The 16,910-nt window shown below is 32.4% G+C and overlaps 1 long non-coding RNA gene and 2 pseudogenes across 1 annotated transcript; all 3 read left to right on the top strand.

Annotated features, from left to right (window-relative positions):
- Positions 1 to 8,735: 8,735 nt before the first annotated feature.
- On the top strand, positions 8,736 to 10,147 carry LOC124927952 (annotated as a pseudogene).
- A 2,023-nt stretch (positions 10,148 to 12,170) lies between these two features.
- Positions 12,171 to 15,593, top strand: LOC124927388 (annotated as a pseudogene).
- A 104-nt stretch (positions 15,594 to 15,697) lies between these two features.
- LOC124927389 lies at positions 15,698 to 16,161 on the top strand. Its single transcript, XR_007098406.1, has 3 exons — positions 15,698 to 15,749; positions 15,890 to 16,024; positions 16,108 to 16,161. It is a non-coding gene; the product is annotated as an uncharacterized LOC124927389 (long non-coding RNA).
- Positions 16,162 to 16,910: the final 749 nt, after the last annotated feature.

Below are 16,910 nucleotides of genomic sequence, written 5' to 3'. Positions count from 1 at the left end.
ATCTTGCATGTCTTGTGTTATGTCTGTCTCAAGCTCTCTTTCATTTCTGAATCTTGTAACGTTAAAATCTCTCATAATAACCCACAGTTCGTCGTCCATAATGCTTCTTCTCAAATCATTCCAAAGTGTCTTCCTCTCTGTCCTAGAGTTGCTTGCATAGACTATCGCAAAGAATATTTTTACCCTTGTCACCAGATTGATAACCTCTAACAAAATAACTTGCTTGCTTTCAAAAAAATTCTTGATTTCAACCCTTCTTTTATCTCATCCTACCCAGATTCTACTTTTAACCCCATCAGAGTTATGAATAAATTCTCATTATTCTTTAAAGAAACCCTGGGCAACATTCTTTATTTGACTTTGTCTGACTTTTGATTCAATAATTCCAAATACTGTGATTTCATTCCTTTCTGATATTCTTCTAACCTCTCTTCTTTTTATAGTGTCATTTAACCCTCTAATATTCCATGTCATTAAGTTCATTAATGAAAAGAAGATGTTCCATCTTTACTTCCCAATCCTTTACTTTTTCTTTCTTTCTGTTTTCCCATATAACAGGGCTATAAGGAATTGTATTTTCCTTAATTTTTGTTTACCTTGCTATTTTGGGATTTTTGTGTTTCTCTAGTCAACTTTCTTTTGAATTGGAGATTGTACAGTTTCAACCGATTCAGCTGCCTCTTCTTTATCTTTTCCATTTCCTTCACCCACTTACCCTTTCTTGCTTTCTCTCACGCTTTCCCTTTCCACAACCTCTTTGGTATTGATTCTTGCTTCCAGTTCAAGTTTCTTTGTTACCTCTTCATTCATAGCCTTTGATTCTGAATCTCTTACCACTCTATCTTCCTTCCCCTGTTCTTCAAAACCATGTTCTGTATTTCCTTCCTTATCTTGATCCTTCTACTTACTCAATACTGATTCTTTAGTAACCTCTTTCTACCTTTCATTCTCAACCTTTTCCTTTCCCAACCTTTTTTTTTCTTATTTCTGTTTATTTTATATCTCCGTCTTTGTCTCTTTCTCGATCTTCTTCTTCCTTTCTTCTTCAATTATTTTCGGGCACTTGTAACAGACATGTTCAAATGTATTACAGTCAAAGCATATATTCGGCCTCCACTCATATGAGATTCTCATAATTGTGGGTTCACCTTTTCTGTCCATTACCGTCATCTGGTATGGAAGATTTGATCTCGGGTGTATCTCAATGCACATCCTAGCATAAGTCATATGCTCACCTTTTTCTGTAGTTGGGTCCATGTAGAGTAGACTCCCCAATAGGCTCACAAAGTGACTTAATGCTTCAGAGTTATACATGTGGGGAGGGATGTTGCACAATTGGAACCAGATTTTCGCAGTTTCTTTGGGCTTACTGAAGAGGTTCATACCTTCTGTCCATTTTTCGAGTTTCATGTAGTTTTTCCCAACAGATGTGTGCACGACGACGCTTGTTCTTCAGTAAGTTATTCTTCATAGCGACGCTTGTTCTTCAGCCTTCCAGCGCTTCTTCAAGGGTCCCGGCGCTTTCCAGACGACGCTTGCTCTGCTGCAGCTGCTGAATCAGATTTCCGACGCTTCCCAGGCGACGCTTGCTACCTTCTTCAGTTTTATTTTTTTATTTTTGCATTTTAGATTTAGGTTTTTTTTTTGACATTTTTTTCTTAGTTACAGTTTGCGGCTTGATCCTAGGTTAAAAATAATTTTATTTTTTATTTTTTAAAAAATAATTAAACCCTTTAACTAAAATTTAACATAGCCCTAACCTAGACTTAGGATTTTTCTTTTATGAGTTCTTTTGAACTATTTTTTTTTTTATAAAACCAAAAAAAATAAAAATAATGGAGCCTCTAAAATAATTGTTTATTCACTTTCATAATATTCTTAAAAATCAATTTACACTAATTAAATGTTGATTAATAATGTGCTTAGTCTTGATTCTTTAGGAAAACTTTATTTGTGGATTATTTATCTAGGCCCTTTTTTAAGTTGTCTTTGTCTATTTCCTTCATTTTTTTCTCATGCAAACCCTCTAAATGTTATAAATGGAATAATCTAAAAGGTAAAGCGTAAGAATATTTTAAAAAATGTCGAAATTAACTAGTAGAGACCTTAGGGGCGTTGTGGGACATAGCATCTAAAAAATCCTTTCCCATATGTAACCAAACGCCGAACTCACTTCTCTTAATTTCCTAATTTTTGAAATTATGTGGCGACTCTCTAGTCGTGAGGATTAATTAAAATTGAAAAAGTTAAAGTAGGCTTATGACATACTTATCATTAAAAAACTCTCAATCTCTCCCAGATTCGAAGGGAAGGTAAGATATGGAGTTGTCTACAAAGCCTCATTTTTAAAATTAAAATTTTTTAAACATTAAATTTAATTCCCCTCACGTTTTCAAAATAAAATTTTTAAAAAGCGTCCCAGAAATTTCGAACTAGTCGATCAAAAAAATGTTTTTAAAAAATCGATCACAGTTTTTTGGCGACTCTGCTGAGGACATTCGACGTTTGACTCCAAAGTAATTTTAATTTCTTACGCTTTAATTCGTACTTCATGTTCACATTATTTGATTATTTGCATGAGACTTGGAGCTCCAACGTGGAGGTGTGTGAGTATACATCATTGGATGAAGTTCACAAATCTATATTTTATATGCTAAGGGTAGTCAATGTGGATGACACCCTCAACCCATGCCTTGAAGGCTTTTGTGTGATTTGAGAGTTGAGAAAACACTAGGAAAAAACCCAGATTAACCCTCTCTTCTTTTAAAATATCCCCTACTATTGAAAATGGGGGATTTATAAATAGAGGTGAGGGGGATGTCCAATTGAGAGCTCACTTTACATCGAGAGATCCCTTTTGGGATAATATACTTGTCGGTGGAACAACTCTCTCTTAAGCCATTTTCAACTTTAAAACAAAAGGTCAAAAAGCCAATTCTACCAAGTCGTTACCTCGTCTCGTCCTGTCAAGTAACAAAGCCACGTCACGAAGTCCTTTACTTGACTACTATATATATGATAAATATAGGATAAATATAGTCATGTCAAGTATCTATAAATTCGTATAGAAAATTTCAAAAGATAAGTATACCCAACCATGTCTATCTTTGAAAAACTCTCTAATTAGGTTATAACTCACAATCATAAATGTGATTTATGATAATCAACCATACAATAATCATAATTATATTTCAACTCTTTACAATCCAAATCATATTACTCAATTCAAGTCTCACAAAACCCTATAATTGATCGGGCATTACACATCTATATTGATATATGAAAAATGTGTATTAACTGGTGATTTTTTTTCTCATGAAAAATATTTATTTATAAGTATATGAAATATGAAAACCGAAACGTTATAACTCTAATTTATGAATTTTACTTAATTTACCACAAAGAGCAAATTCAATTGTAATCTTGCTTAACGGTGACAAATATCAGATCTACAAATAAGATATAAAGATATAAATATAAATATATATATATGAAATTTAAAAATAAAAACCACACTAGCACATTATAACTCGATTTACCACAAAGAGCACCAATTGAAATCATGTTTAAAGGTGGCTATAATTGAAGAGTAAAATAACGATCACAATGGGATCATATGTTTTTATATTTGCAAGTTCCAAAATGAATGTTAAATTTGTATAAGACATTGTGGGAATGAAAATAATGTGTTGCTTGTCAAATAATACTACTAAAAACAATTCAAATTGGATTTTTTTAGGGTAAACAATTTTAGTAAAAAAATTAGCCAAAGTGAAATTTTCAATCAAAAAATCATGCTAAATTGATTTTTCTCGGTTAATAATCACGACAAAGTCAATTTTCTAGGTAGAAAACCATGACATAGTGCTTAACTCGCGGTGATTACTCGCACTCCAAAGAAGAAGTAGAACCCAGCGTTATAAAAAAACTATGATATGGTGTAATCCCCAAAAAATCCTTTGGTTTCGCAGAAATCTCGAGTTCGATAATTTCAACATTGGTTTGCGTGTCTGGAATATTTTTTAAAATCGGTTTTATAACATTTTATTTTAACCGATTATTCTTTCGGTCCTAAACATGCGTAGGTTTTAGCATCATTTAAAGAACTATAACAATAATTATTTAAATACTGGTACATGTTATTGATGATGGCTAGGGACTATAGTTTAAAAATAATAATGCTTAATTTCAAAGTGTTAGGATTGTCGGGTCAACCCACAACCATACATATAACATACATATGTTGCAAGTTCGAAATATACATATGTTTAATATAACTTGTTTTGTTATGTTGCAAGTTCAAAACATACATATAACATTTTTAATTTTATTATTAACCGTTTTAATTTTATGGTCGGGTCAACCCATAATCCGACCCAAATATCAATTTATTCTCATATATATATCTAAATTAACCAGAGTTCTCGACCCGACAATCTGGATATATTGAAATTAACATCATATTATATATATATATATATATATATATATATATTAGTTAGTTAAAAAGTTGAACTTATATTGTTAAAATGTATTGCATTCATCAAATTTGGTGTTGAATTTAAAATATAAAGTTTTATTAGCCTATTTGGTTAAAGGATTATACTTGTTTTGATATCTTGTAAGTTCAAAACATACCTATAACATTTTTGATTTTATTTTTAACCGTTTTAAGTTTATAAGCGAATCAACCCACAATCTGACCCAAATATCCATTTACTCATATATATATTCAAATTAACCACAGCTCTCGACCCGGTAATCCGGACGCTTTGAAAAAGAAGCATTATATATATATATATATAATTTGGAAATGTGATTTTTAATATAAACCAAAATAATATGATTTAATGTAAAATTAAGTTTATGTCTTAGGGGTATATTTATCATTAATATAAAGTGAAGATATCTTAAGTGATATTTCTAATTTTATGAATGGGCTAAATTAGAAATATTTAAATTAAATAATTGAAATGTTGGTTATTTTGTAACGGTAATAGTCCACATTTGAGGTACAATCATTTTCTCTTTGTGTCCCCATCAGAGGAGAAACTTATTAAAGTACTCATCAAATTGGAAGAACTATTTCATCTAAGGAAAGTCTAAAAAAGATGTGATGTAAGACAACTATCACCGATATCACATTCTAAATCATCCAAAAAAAAAGATGCAATGTAAGACGTATATCCTAAATAACGCATTGTAAGTCATCTTTAAAATAAAAATAAAAATCAATGGTCATAAGCGTAAGCTGTTTACTGCAAGTAGCGCATTCTAAACCATTAAAAAATGAAATAAAAAAAGAAACATAGATCACACTAGGTGCATTCCAAAAAATGAAAAATAAACATAATAAAATCATAGTTCACATTATGGAATTTTTAAAATAAAACTAACACGTCCAGCTTCGTCCAGTGAGCCCAATTCCATCACTGCCACTGCATTCAGATAAAATGAGTGGGATAATTAGAGGTGGAAATCCCAACCATCCAAGGATCGCATTTAGACCACAGATGAAAACACCAGTGGTTAGCACCAAAAGACATTGTATTATTATTATTATTATTATTATTATTATTATTATTATTATTATAATAGTGAAAATTTGATTCTATTTCGCCATAGTAAATAGGAGAGAAAATCGAATATCTTTCTTCCTTCTTCTTTACAAAAGAAAAAAAGGAGTAAATTGTGACACGCTCACTAAAAAAACCTTTTGTTGCAAAGTATTTATTAAAAAAAAAACTACAATATAAATTAGGAATAATAGAAGATAACTTTTTTTTCGAAAGTTGAATTCAATCAATTATAACTAAAATTACAATCAAAGATAAGATCGAAGAGAATGAAAGGCATGTAGTGATCATTACATTACATGGACGATAGTTGGAGCTCTCCTAGGGTAATAATAATAATAATAATAATAATAATAATAATTATTATTATTATTATTATAATTATAATAATAATAATTATTATAATAATAATTATTATTATAATAATAATAATTATTATTATTATAATAATAATAATTATTATTATATTATAATAATAATAATAATTATAATAATAATTATAATAATAATTATAATAATAATTATAATAATAATTATAATAATAATTATAATAATTATAATAATTATAATAATAATTATAATAATTATAATAATTATAATAATAATAATTATAATAATAATTATAATAATAATAATAATAATAAATGAGTTAAAGTAGTCATGAAGGTTGAGGCATTGAAATCACCACTATGTGTTCATTTAGACTCTTGTCTTTATTGTCTAAAAGTATAAACGTGAGTGTATCAATTTTGTCAGATATACTTATCCTACTAAAAAATTCCCTCATGGTTGAGATTTTGAAATCACCACATAGTCATCACCCAGACTCTTGTCATGATTGTTAAAAGCAAGACTATATATGTATCGATTCTATCAGATATATCGGGTCACCACAAAACAAAACCAAAAACATATAATAATACTCAAAGTGGATGAGACATTGAAATCACCACTTGATGTTATTTAGACTAACGTTTTGATGTGCCTCAAAAGAAATATGAGTGTACCGATTCTGTCAGATAATACTTTGAGTACAATAAGAGTTCTCTCAAGCAGATAATGACGATGAATCTCTCAAATAAATAATAATAATAATAATAAAGAAAGCATGACGAAATTCCAAAACACATGGCGCAAAGCTGAAAGATTGATTTAAGACGTAAAAAATAATTTCCAAAATCCTTTCATAGAGTTTTAAATTAGTTGATAAACTTGTAGGATTATGACAATTAGTGTTTATTCCTAAATGTTCTATTTCTCATAACATCCTATTTATGCAGAATTTATTAAATGGATATGGTAGGAAATCCATATCATTGAGTGTGGCTTTAAAAATCGATATTAAAAAAGCTTTTGACTCGATCAGATAAATTGCATTGAATGGAAGAAAGCACTCACTATACGTCATTTATGGATATTGGAGCAGAAAGTTGATTCTTTTTGGGTAAAATGAGTTCATAAGAGATTTATGAAAGGAGAATCAAGCATCTAGACATGTGTAATCAAGGAACAAATGGAATGGTCACTAAAGAAAATCATAAGATCAAGGAAGGATGTTTACAAAATAATGTAGTGCATCATAGGAAATGGAAGGGGCCGGATTACTATTCTGGCATGATCCTTGACTATAAAATAATCTCATAATACTCAAACATGAATTTAAAAGATGTAGAATCAGAAGAAGTTGTCTAAGATTCTCGGTTAGAGAAGCTTATGAAAGAAAATGTGAATCAATTTTGAGACGAATTCCAAAAAGAGATAGAATTCTGAATTAGATTAGTATTTACAATTCAATGAAAGAAGTGACAATCTATCCTGGGAAATGGAGAGTTTTAGGATCAGTGTCAACTATAGATAGGAGGTTCTGGTCCAGAACCCCCTCTCTATAGTTGACACTGATCCTAACACTTTCAATTCAATTTTAATCATGTTAAAGATTAAAATTTATTTCAATTCTTCACAAATTTTCACAAGCTCTTGAACGGAATTAAATGTGGAAACACTACAACAAAATAGGTTTTGGATGACACATAATCGCCAACGCTTAATAAGCGTGGGCAAAAGTCAGAAAAAACAAATGCTTTTGCCAACCTTTAATATCTTTGCCAACCTTTGGAATTTATTTTATCATTCTTTTGAAAATTTGTATAAATCAATAATTAGATAAAATTTTATTTTAATATCTTTTAATTTTATTTTATACTTTTTTATTTTTTTAATAATATAGACTATTAATTATTTAAATCAAATTGTATATTTAAATTTATCTCAAACCTAAAATTTATTAATATTTTGAATCAATTAAATATTAATATTAAATTAATTAAATAGAATTAATATTCTATGAAATAAAATAAATAATATAATAAATTAATTATTAAATAATTTATTTATATTTTCAAGTTAAATTAAATAGATTTAGAATTTTGTCTAAATCCAAATCATTTATGCTTTCTCTCTTCGATTACATAAAAAAATGGGCTAACTCTCTTCGAAAACCCTAACTCTCTTCGGAAACCCTAACTCAGCCGATCTAGATATCAATAATCGTTCGATTCCCTAAATCACGACGAATGACCTTAGTTAAATCCACCATCACATGGCTAACCAAGTGAACATTGTCATTATAGAGCGTCTTGTGCCAAATCAACTCTTCGGGCGAACGAGAAATTTGATGAAATGGCCCTCATAAGAGGTCTAATTCCAAAAAAGGCCCACGGTTGATAAAGTTAGCAAAAAGGGCATTTTTGCCCTGTGAAAAGTCTGTAATACCCTCGCGCGCCTGTTCTACCGCTCAATTACGAGAAATGTATTTCTCGCGGTTGGTATTTCTCGCATTTGGCTCAATTACGAGAAATGTATTTCTCGCATTTGGTATTTCTCGCATTTGGCTCAATTACGAGAAATTTATTTCTCGCATTTGGTATTTCTCGTATTTGGTATTTCTCGCATTTACTATTTCTCGCATTTGCTATTTCTCGCATTTGTTATTTCTCGCATTTGGTATATCTGAGTATATATTGAGATTCGGACATTTGTAAAACATATGAAAATGGCTAGGGTTTCGAATCGATCAACAATAAACTACGAAAGAACAATCTCCAATGGAGGACGCTATCGCGATGCATTCATCTCTGAATATCAGATTAACACACATACATGACGACGACTCAAGACAAGAACGCCTTATCATCGGAGGCTCCACTTGCCCCATCACCGTCGAACGCAATGTTCGCTCCGACCTCGACACCGCACTTCCAAAGCCATGTATGTATTCTCTAGCTAGATATTGTTCTTTCAAATTATCAGATCTTTGAGATTGGGTCTTTTTTCATCAAATATGCAGACTTGGCTAGAGGGTCGACTGCTCCTGATATGGACCATCCACAAGGAACAATAGGGCACCCTCAATATGGAATGAGTGTCCTCCAACAACATGATTCGTTATTTGATCAAGATGACAATGGAATAGTCATCTTTCGGCGCCAGGGCTTGCGTTGTCTAACAATGACAACAGACTCAATTACGAGAAATGTATTTCTCGCATTTGGTAAATATTCTCCGGCAACGAACCCTAAATTTAGGGTTCTCATATAAATACTCTAAAATTTAGATTTTCAAATGAAATTGTCAATTTTGAAATATGGGTTTTTTAGATTTTGATGATATTGTTTGAGATGCAGATTTGCGTCAACTGGGTTTCAATATTATTGTATCTCTTGTAATGTTTATGTTTATAAACGGAGCTATGAGTTATCCTTCTCTTCATGTGAGTATTTTCTGCTTTTAAATCAACCAATCTTGTGAAATTGTATCCATTTCTAACATATTTTGTGATGGATTAAGGGATGGATACCTTCTCCATTACTTCCTATATATACATAGCCAACATCCATAAAGCCAAACATGGAAGTGATTCTGGAACTTATGATACAGAAGGAAGGTACATGCCTGTGAACTTTGAGAACATGTTTAGCAAGTATGCACTCACTATACCTGATAGGCTCACTTTTGGGGAGATGTGGGCGATGACTGAAGAAAATCGAGTAGCATTGGACTTCTTTGGATGATATGTATGAACTATGAACTAGAAAGAAGAGATTTTTGTTTTCCTTTGGTATTATTTTAATATTGAAATCGCTAAACAGGTTTGCGGCTAAGGTGGAGTGGATAATGTTGTATGTTCTAGCTCGGGATAGTGAAGGAATGTTGACTAAAGAGGCAGTAAGGTGTTTTGATGGGAGTTTGTTTGATTACATTGCAAAGATGCAGATGAGTGAAGGGAAGATGTACTAAGAAGAAGATGAAGAACTTCTTAGTCTTGTTTGGTGATAATAATAATGATAATAAAGTGTACTACCAGACAAGAAGAAAACAAAGTTTTTTCTGCATTGTGTTTCAATATATTATATGTTGCAGCAATATATCTTGTTACCACCATTATCTCAAATCTTAAAGAGGAATGATCCAACTTGTAATGAGCAAAGCATATGCATAAAACCAAATCAATAAAAATCACAAGAATTGAAAGGGTATATGATTCTAATCTCAGTTGTGAATCAAAAAATAAAATTGACAAGTTTTTAAAAGCAAAAGAGTCCCCCAACTTTATCAGACAATAACATTGGCAGCACTTGCAATTCTGGGTCATAAATCAGCACATTCCTTCCCAATTGGACCAGTAATGGAAGAACCTGGTTTTTTTACCATTAAACAAATAATTGTGAGTGAATGAATGAGGCCTAAAGATGATATAGTAATTTAACACATTTTGAGACATTTTTTACCTTTCATTTCTCCCTTAGGATTCACTATCACACCAGCATAATATGCATAGTAACAACATATTTATCAACCAAGATATTTATATATTACAATCAACAAATTTCATATATAAAAAAGACCGAGAAGTATGTAAGACTTAGAACGCAAATAAGTGAGTATAGTATTTCTAAATACATCATTCATCATACCATAAACTTTATTCATTATCCCTAATACTCTTTCTTTAATATCTTAGTGGGTATATACAATACCCAAACACCCTTGAAAACCAATACTAAAGAAAAACTATTTCTAAATCCTCAGCATAACAAATAAGGGATTGTATCAATCAGATCGTGAAAAGAGTGGGTTCTTGTCTAACTGTTCTAGTAAAGAATAACAAAAAATTGGTTAAACAAGTAACAAGTTATAACACAAAACAAAATCAGAATCTACTAAATCACCTTCAAAATACATGAACACTTCATCCTTTCGGCGTTAGGGCTTACGTTGTCTAACAATGACAGTAGGCATGACCTATTTTCTCATATCGGGTTTCCTTTTCTTCACCGTCGCCATAACCATATCTCCCACACAAGCAGACGACAATCGTTTCAAACGACCCTTGATCCCCTTCACTAATATGATGTAGAGATTCTTCGCGCTGGTATTGTCGGCACAGTTGACCGTAGCCGCCATAGGAAGACCCAGTGACATGCGGAACTTGTTTCCCGCCGATCCTCCGCGACCTGAAACGTGTTGTTTTTCAACATTGAATTACTATCAAGTATCAAGCATGTAGTTAACAGAGAATTGTATAGAAGATGAAAAAACTAACCTCGTTTTGACATTTTGGCAGCTTCTGAATACAAGGACAATGTGAAATTACGGTTTTAGAGTATTTATATGAGAACCCTAAATTTAGGGTTCGTGGCCGGATAATATTTATCAAATGCGAGAAATACCAAATGCGAGAAATACATTTCTCGTAATTGAGTCTGTTGTCATTGTTAGACAACGCAAGCCCTGGCGCCGAAAGATGACTATTCCATTGTCATATTGATCAAATAACGAATCATGTTGTTGAAGGACACTCATGCCATATTGAGGGTGCCCTATTGTTCCTTGTGGATGGTCCATATTAGGAGCAGTCGACCCTCTAGCCAAGTCTGCATATTTGATGAAAAAAGACCCAATCTCAAAGATCTGATAATTTGAAAGAACAATATCTAGCTAGAGAATACATACAAGGCTTTGGAAGTGCGGTGTCGAGGTCGGAGCGAACATTGCGTTCGACGGTGACGGGGCAAGTGGAGCCTCCGATGATAAGGCGTTCTTGTCTTGAGTCGTCGTCATGTATGTGTGTTAATCTGATATTCAGAGATGAATGCATCGCGATAACGTCCTCCATTGGAGATTGTTTTTTCGTAGTTTATTGTTGATCGATTCGAAACCCTAGCCATTTTCATATGTTTTAAAAATGTCTGAATCTCAATATATACCAAATGCGAGAAATAATAAATGCGAGAAATAGCAAATGCGAGAAATACCAAATACGAGAAATATCAAATGCGAGAAATACATTTCTCGTAATTGAGCCAAATGCGAGAAATACCAAATGCGAGAAATACATTTCTCGTAATTGAGCCAAATGCGATAAATACCAACTACGAGGAATACATTTCTCGTAATTGAGCGGTAAAACAGGCGCGCGAGGGTATTACAGACTTTTCACAGGGCAAAAAGGCCCTTTTTGCCAACTTTATCAACCGTGGGCCTTTTTTGGAATTAGACCTCTTATGGGGCTATTTCATCAAATTTCCCCGGGCGAACTCGACAAGTTGCTAGACCTAATCCGCGTAGGAATAATGTGAAACAGCAGAAGCGTCCGAAGAGACTTCAAATTCTTAGGCTCGAGAAGGAATCGCTTGAACTCAAGATCTAGTTCTCGCTCTAACACCTCATTTCTCAGCGCAAAAATAGTAAGATTGTGGTGAGTCACGACGACTTCGAGTGTTTGAAGAAGAAGAAGATCCTTCTCAACCAGTTCGGCGAGCTCGGTGTTATGCGAATCGAGGAGAGCGACGAGAACCGAGTTCGAGTTAATCTGCCCCACCGACAACGGTTTCGACGATGATAATTGTCACTTTAGGTATCTGCTTTGACTTGATGTCTGTCACTTATGTTTTATAGAGAATCCATTTTTTTCAATTATTGAAGAACCTCAATGTTATTATGTTTATTGGGTGTGTTAAAGGGATGACTGTGTATTTAGACACCTTATGGAGCTATTTGGCATAGATCAAGCGGAGTACATGCTTGCTATATGTGGGAATGAAGGCGTTTGAGAATTATCTTCCCCGGTAAAAGTAGAATTTTTCCTTTATCTAACACAAGACAACAGTTTATGATCAAAATTATGAAGTAATCGAAAGTCAATTTTAGTTAATGTAGTTGCTCAATGCTCATTGATAAAAACTGATATCTGCTGAAATTTTATACTCAAAATAATCTCTGTTTTTTGATTAAATGGTTATTAAGATGCTTCCAAGTTATTACAAGCATGTTTCTCAATAAAAGAGCTCATCGGTGCGTTATTGGGCTTTCATTGGTGAGATAAACTTTTGTTTCATTCACATATTAAATCTCCTAATTTGATTTTACACTCTATCTAGACTATAAGTATATATCTCTGTCTTTTGCATAGAAGAAGAAATCATCATTGAGTAAAGTAAACAGAAAAAGAACATGTTAATGGGTGTGGTGCAGGTGCTGAATTGAGGTCATGATCGAGATGGATAGTTTATTTTATTCTTGTGATCAGTTTAATGACGACGGTATTGTATGGCCGGGTTTACTCTGTTTTGGTAACTTGTTCTTTCCTTATTCTCTGTTTCTCGAGCACTAGAAGTGGAAGATTTTAAGATCATGAATTGGGATTCACGACCAAAGCGAGTCAGTCATAGTGTAAACAAATATTATTATTCAAATCCACGACTTTCTGGAAAATGAAATTGATATTTGATCTTCACCATTCCCTCAATGACACTTTTCTCGGCCTAGAAGGGGATGAAGAAGAGGAGGACAATCATGTAATTTTATATATTAATACATACATACATTTTATCTTCTTATATTAAATTTTCATTTAATTAATTAGTTGGAAGGGGAGAGTCACAAGAGGATGTCGATCTCAAAGAAGCATTTAAGGTATTTGACAAAAATGGAGATGGATACATATCTGCTAACGAATTGCAACACGTGTTAGTGAAGTTGGGTTTCGCCGAAGGAAGTGAGATCGATCATTGTCGGAAGATGATACTAGTTGATCCCAATCACGAAGGCCGCATTGAGTTCAAGGACATGATGCGAAAGATGGTTCTCATCCACCTCTTAATATACATACATATATTATTTTCCACATCTTTTAATACTATGTTTTGTTTTGTTTTCATAGTTCATTGGTGACAAAGTTCTTCAACCTACACTTACACTATGTCTAGACAGATGGAGGACAAAAGGTAAAATAATGTAGATTAACCTAACAGTTTATGTGTTTTCAAACTAATTTATTATTTTGTTTATAATGTAAAAATTCTATTATTGCATTCAAAATAATAGGTTGATTGTTCTTTCTTTTCAGTTGGATATCTTATGATAAATTCGTAGGCATAACTAATGAGAAGCATAAAAAGATTGTAAAAGAATTTTATTATTACAGTATTATTGTCAGTAGTTTATGTTAGGTTTGATGCTTTACATGTGTATATTCACTTCCATTGTGTCTCTTTTTCTCAAGTTGCATGAAATTTTTATTTATATTTAATTTCGTCCTCTTCATTTCTATCACATTTTTGTTAGATTATCAACTTTGATGTTTGAATTATTGTTTACTTCACAAATAACTTTTCAATTGTTTACTTGACAAATAACTTTTCAATTGAATAGTTTATTCTATTTATAGTGAAATTCCTGTTGGCAGTTGGGCTTGTGTCAAGAATGGGAAGTATAGAGGTGACCTTGCGCAGGTAAGGAAAGAAATGATTATTTAATTAGTTTAAGTAAGGAAATAAATGATTCTAATTCTATGTGTAGGTAATGGGAAGGTCGCCTCCCAATGATAAGTTGCTCCTTGTGCGAGCCTTGCGCAAGAGAGGACATGTTGTTGGTGTAACAGGAGATGGAATCAATGATGCCCCCCCGCACTGAATGAGGTATTTGTGTCAAACCATTATATTTTCCTTAGACAGTGTGCTCTTTAAATTCTTATCTTCTATTGCTTATTTTTTCTACTGTGAAACCAATGAAGATATGAATTTTCTTTGTATGCAGTTATGTTTCTCTATCTAGCTCACTATACTAAATACATTTCAAATGTGAATCTTTTACATAGTAGACTTTTTCCCTCTATTCAGTTGACCTAGTTGTGAATCTTTAATCAATCTTCTATCGTTATTGTGCATTTTTACAGCTGTTGGATTTTTATTTTTCTCTATTCAGTTGAAATTGTTTGCTACCTTTCTTTCACCTTTGGATTTTAAAGGTGATATGTTATCCTTGTTTTAGGCTGATATTGGTCTCTCAATGGGCATCCAAGGAACATAAGTCGCAAAAGAGAGTTCAGATATAATAATATTGGATGATAACTTCGCTTCTATTGTGAAGGTTAGTCACTAGTACATGCTGGTTTATTATTAGGTTGAAATATAGACGATCTATGCTAATTAATATGGCTTGATCTCTCAATTGGTTCTTTGCTTTTTGAATTTTCTTGCGCACTCTTGTTGCCTTGTTTCAAAAGCGAGAATTTGTTGCACTGTTTGCTTAAATTGTGAGGAGTATTATAATTTGGAATTTGTTCATCGAATGCCATCTCCTTCCTTGCTGTGCAGGTTGTTAGATGGGGGCATTCTATTTATGAAAACATTCAGAAATTCATCCAGTTTCAACTCATTGTCAATGCTGCTGCACTTGTTATTAATGTTGTTGCAGCAGTTTCTTCTGGTGATGTCCCTCTGAATGCAGTGCAAGTAAATATAATTAATAATCTATGCACGCACCTGACATGAGAAAAAAGAGAAAAAACAAATAGTAGGTAATTAATGGGTTCTTTTTATTTTGTTTTGTTTGGGAAAAAATTACGGTTGAATGAATTCAGCTTCTTTGGGTTAATCTCATAATGGATACACTTGGATCTTTGGCATTGGCCACTGAACCACCTACTGATCACCTGATGCATCGACCTCCGGTTGGTCGGAGATAAGCTTGAAAACTTAATTGATTCAACCATTTTTGTTCATATTAATAATATTGTTGAATGGTTGGTTGCATGAGTATTGTTGTTGTTTTTGTACCTTGATCAGGGAACCGTTGATAACAAATATAATATGGAGGAACTTGCTAATTCAGGTATATATTATTATTATTATTGGGAAGCAGGTGTAAGTTGTTGTTTGATAACTTACAATTTCTAGCTAGTTAGCTAGGACAAGAAATGAATAAAAATATTTTTGTTGGGTAATTTTGTTGGAACACACATACAACTGCAGGCAGCTTATCAAGTGATCGTCCTGCTCGTTCTGAACTTCCAAGGGGAAAATATCCTCAACTTGAGAAATGATAATCCCGGTCATACCAAAAAAATGAAGAACACGCTCATATTCAATGCTTTTGTTATTTGTCAGGTATGTATGATATTAATATATATATATATACCTTAGGTAGAAAGAAAGAAAGAAAATAAAGAGAAAAAGGTTAATTTGTGCAGATATTCAATGAGGTGAATGCAAGGAAGCCAGATGAGATAAATGTGTTGGAGTGACTAAGAACTGTCTCTTCATGTTGATAGTTGAACTAACTATTGTGCTCCAGGTTTGACTCTAATCGATATGTTGTCTTTTTTATTTTAATTTGCGTGCATGAATGATGATATAATAATAATAATGTGTTTTTTATGTTGATGATAGGTGATCATAATATTCTTCTTGGGAAGTTCTACTCAATTGTTAGGTTTAGCTGGAAACTGTGGCTTGTATCTGTTGCAATTGGATTTGTAAGGTGAGTTGTATTAAATTAATTAATTTGTTGTTAGTATGTGGTGGGTCAATGCATGCAGAACAATAGTTGGGAAAATGATCCCAGTTTCGGAGACACCATTCAGTGATCACTTGTCAATATTATTCAAGAGTAATAGTTGGGAAAATGATCCTTCCGGAGACACCATTCAGTGATCACTTGTCAAGATTATTCAAGAGTATGTATATGTCCTAAGAAGAAGAATACAAATGTAGTACCACCACCAGGTAAAATTAACTTGAAAGTTTTTTTACTAATAATTATCGTCTACTTAAATGTTTTATAATTGTTTTTGCTAATTTCAGAAGATCATTAAGAAGATATCCAGACAGAAATGGAGGAAACAAATTTGTACGGTAAGATGATATATATCCAGATTCCAATAATTGACGATCAATTCATTTCCCTTTTAGCGGTTTAATTGTGAAGAATGAATAATTTAGGTGTTATATGCTCGTCTTCATCCTTGAGCTGTCAATGGCATGGAGAAGCAAT

Source organism: Impatiens glandulifera, chromosome 2 (genome assembly GCF_907164915.1).
Source record: "Impatiens glandulifera chromosome 2, dImpGla2.1, whole genome shotgun sequence".
Lineage (NCBI taxonomy): Eukaryota > Viridiplantae > Streptophyta > Magnoliopsida > Ericales > Balsaminaceae > Impatiens > Impatiens glandulifera.
The sequence above is the reverse complement of the archived record's forward strand: the minus strand, read 5'-3'. Positions and strand labels throughout refer to the sequence as shown.